The following is a 3,958-nucleotide window of genomic DNA, read 5'->3' on the forward strand; positions in this document are numbered from 1 at the left end:
TTTCAGTGTTTAAATATAGACTGTACATGCTGTGAAATACTTAGCTTCCAGTTCTACATGTTTGTATTGATCTGATGTTATTGGCTTTCATTACCAGCACAGGTGTGATGTGAAAGGACAAACAGTGTTTCTTAAAAGCAATTTATTACATTCCATTTTGAAATAACATTTTGTATACTGAGTAAAATACTGAACTTATGTAATGTACCTGCACAGGTAACAATGACGCTTACATTCTACTCTAATCTTGTGCTACATGCTGCTGCTGACGTCTACCTGCTGCTGCTAATGAAAACTAAAAATGAAAATGTTTGCAGTTAAAGGTAAATGTATCCTCATCCTCCACAGCCCCCTGTTCTCCACTGACTACTTCAATGCTGTACTTCTCTCTGTTTCCATCCAGGTGAGTCCCTCTGGTTACAGTTTTGGTTCAAGGCTGAGGCATTGCTACAATCAGGATCAGACTCCAACTCATGGGGAGAGGGAGAGGCAATGGCCTCATAAATGGAATTAATGGAAGTTCTGTCACTGTGGCCCAACAGATTTCTCACCTCTAATGTCTCTATGGGTTCATTTGGTTCAGTGGTGGAGCTCAGAGTTTTCTTCTTTCTAAATTGAATCCAAAAACAAATAAATAAAAAGTCAATAACTCCAAAACTATGAAAGTCAGTATTGAAAGATCAGTGATGGAACTAATTTATTCTTATAGTTTCACCTCATCCACAGACAAACCAGAAGCAGAGGAATCAGCATCACAACCACCAGAGTCAACCTGATGATATTTATTATCATTGTAGATTTCCCTAGAAATGGAGATTGACAGTTATTAGATAAACTGTTCTGGACCTCATTAGTAGAGTTGATTCATGAATCAGTTTTCCAGGTGATGCTCTTCTGTTAATCAGCCAAGTAGTGTCATGGAGAAACGTACCTGCCACAACAATCAGATGTAAGGTGGAGTTATGACGTCCTCTTCTGTTCTGGGCTTCACAGTAATAATTCCCACTGTGTTCAGCTCTGAAGTCAGTGATGGTGAAGTTCTGTCCTGATGCTTTTGGTGAGTCTTCATTCTCCTTGTACCAGGTATAATTAGCTGCTGGGTTAGCATCACTGCTGCAGGTCAGAGTCACTGAACTGCCCTCCACTATCTCAGCAGAGGGACTCACTGACACAGAGGGAAGCTTTGGAGCATCTGGGGGAGAAAAGAGAGACAACTTATCAATCTACCTGTGTTTAGGCGTAGACTGCTACGAGCTAAAAGGTGCAATACATTTAATTTTATTCATTATTTTAATGTCCCAGTGTTACTTCCTGCTTCATGAGTAAGACTCTTGTCCCCCCTACAAAGCTAGCTAGCAGGCTATAACAACCACTAGTAGACATGTACGTGAAACTTGGTCACAGGTGTCGTCTTCATGATCCTTTTCTGTGAAGAAACTTGGTGTCTTCCCACATGAATCACAAAATTAATTCAAATTCAACTCAAAAGAGGATGAGAAGCCCTGATGATAGATGTTCCTGAGTCTTGCTCCAGCTGCTGTTTCTGTGTTCCTCCTGCTAATAATGTGTTCAACCTCTCTTCTACGTTGACAACACTGCACAGGACTGAACTGCCCTCCATGATTTTACCAGAGGGACTCGCTGACACAGAGGAGGTCTTTGGAGCATCTGGAGGAGATGTGTTAGGATTATTCTAGGTTAAGGGTGTGTTACTACAGTAGCACATCTGGTATTTATTATAAACTGGGAACAGCTGTGTGCAGCATCATTTTAGACTTTGATGGTGGTCTGATGAATGGATGTGTGACGGTTTGAATCCAAAAACTGCATATAACTCTAATCTTCTCCTGCAAAGACTGGACAGATTTAAGATGTTTGCTATTTTTAAATTTTAAATCACATTTCACATTAATGATGTATTCAGATGTCCTCCTCCCCAGCTGGTTCTCAGCTGCACAGTAATACTCTCCAGAGTCAGAGGACTGGATGGAGCTGAAGACAAGCTGTGGTTCTTCACTGAGCAGAGTTTGGTTCTCCTTGTACCAGGTGTATTTAGCTGCTGGGTTAGCATCACTGCTGCAGGTCAGAGTCACTGAACTGCCCTCCACTATCTCAGCAGAGGGACTCACTGACACAGAGGGAAGCTTTGGAGCATCTGGAGGACAAAAGAGACACAACTTATCAGTATTTGTTTACAGGCCTGTTTTTAGGCATGGGGTGCCACGAGCTAGGAGGAGCAATGCAAGTTATTATTTAGTGATTCATTTGATTTATTATTCTGATCCCAGTTGTTACTTTGTTATCCTGCTTCATGAGTAAGGCTCTTGTCCCCCCTACAAAGCTAGCTAGCAGGCTATAACAACCACTAGTAGACATGTACGTGAAACTTGGTCACAGGTGTCGTCTTCATGACCCTTTTCTATGAAGAAACTTGGTGTCTTCCCACATGAATACAAAATTCATTCAAATTCAACTCAAAAGAGGATGAGAAGCCCTGATGATAGATGTTCCTGAGTCTTGCTCCAGCTGCTGTTTCTGTGTTACTCCTGCTAATAATGTGTTCAACCTCTCTTCTACGTTGACAACACTGCACAGGACTGAACTGCCCTCCATGATTTTACCAGAGGGACTCGCTGACACAGAGGAGGTCTTTGGAGCATCTGGAGGAGATGTGTTAGGATTATTCTAGGTTAAGGGTGTGTTACTACAGTAGCACATCTGGTATTTATTATAAACTGTGAACAGCTGTGTGCAGCAGCATTTTAGAGGAGAAGGTGGTCTGATGAATGGATGTGTGACAGTTTGAATCCCAAACTACATAGAACTCAAAATCTTCTGGAGCTGCTGAGTTACAGCAGACTGTTAATGCGAAGCAAGTAGAGATGAAGGATGTAGGCATGGTCAGTAAAGCCTTCTTCTGCAAAGACTGGGCAGATTTAAGCTGTTTTTTTATTTTAAATAAGCTGTTTCACTCACATTTCACATTAATGATGTATTCAGATGTCCTCCTCCCCAGCTGGTTCTCAGCTGCACAGTAATACTCTCCAGAGTCAGAGGACTGGATGGAGCTGAAGACAAGCTGTGGTTCTTCACTGAGAGGTTTGAAGTTTACATTCTCCTTGTACCAGGTGTATTTAGCTGCTGGGTTAGCATCACTGCTGCAGGTCAGAGTCACTGAACTGCCCTCCACTATCTCAGCAGAGGGACTCACTGACACAGAGGGAAGCTTTGGAGCATCTGGAGAAGAGATGAACATGAATTACTTCAAGATTAGAATTTGTTACCGTAGACGATTAACTATTTACGATATACTACTTTTTGATTCTCTCTAGTATTTGTCACAGCAGCTGTCCAGAGTGCAGATTTTTGACTCCTGCTGGTGGAAACTGACAGCCAATCACACGTCTTTAATCATTTGTCTCTATATACAGGATGCTGGTTGTGTTCAGGTCCTGTTTACTGAGTCAGTCCTGACAGTCTTCTCAGGTAAGTTTTAGTTGTTGCCAGCTGGCAGATCACTTCCTTGTGTTTTGTAAATAATTCTGTTGAGTCTAAATAACAGACTGTAAAAAGTTATTTTCCTTATACTAACAGCTGTTGCATCATCATCTACACTCTGAACATGAATCTTCATCAGAAACTAATGTTTTACTATGAAAAGTCAAAAGTGACAGACTAACAATATCCATTCTGTCTCAGTCAAAAACTGAGAGCTATTGGGAATGACATCATCAAAATGGAGCAATAATCAAAACATTAAATGTAGCAACAACATATTTTTTACTTTAAATATAAACAGAAATACTTTCTAAATTTCTTATAATGATGCTGCTGCCATGATCCTGATCCGTGTCTGTCTTTGTTCTTGTTTTTTTCTGTTATTGTGTGCTGTTTGGTTCCTGCTTGGTTTGTGTCTGCCTGTCTGCGTTGTGTGTTCTGATCACTGCCTGTCTTGTTG

The 3,958-nt window shown here is 41.1% G+C and overlaps 2 long non-coding RNA genes across 2 annotated transcripts; both read right to left on the bottom strand.

Moving 5' to 3' along the window:
- Nucleotides 1-445: 445 nt before the first annotated feature.
- On the bottom strand, nucleotides 446-795 carry LOC123966835. The gene is made up of 3 exons (XR_006824077.1): nucleotides 716-795; nucleotides 552-609; nucleotides 446-470 (listed from the first exon to the last, which is right to left on the bottom strand). It is a non-coding gene; the product is annotated as an uncharacterized LOC123966835 (long non-coding RNA).
- A 349-nt stretch (nucleotides 796-1,144) lies between these two features.
- Nucleotides 1,145-3,094, bottom strand: LOC123966836. Its single transcript, XR_006824078.1, has 3 exons — nucleotides 2,977-3,094; nucleotides 1,901-2,155; nucleotides 1,145-1,192 (listed from the first exon to the last, which is right to left on the bottom strand). It is a non-coding gene; the product is annotated as an uncharacterized LOC123966836 (long non-coding RNA).
- Between the last annotated feature and the right edge of the window lie 864 nt (nucleotides 3,095-3,958).

Source organism: Micropterus dolomieu, unplaced genomic scaffold (genome assembly GCF_021292245.1).
Source record: "Micropterus dolomieu isolate WLL.071019.BEF.003 ecotype Adirondacks unplaced genomic scaffold, ASM2129224v1 contig_14373, whole genome shotgun sequence".
NCBI classification, from domain to species: domain Eukaryota; kingdom Metazoa; phylum Chordata; class Actinopteri; order Centrarchiformes; family Centrarchidae; genus Micropterus; species Micropterus dolomieu.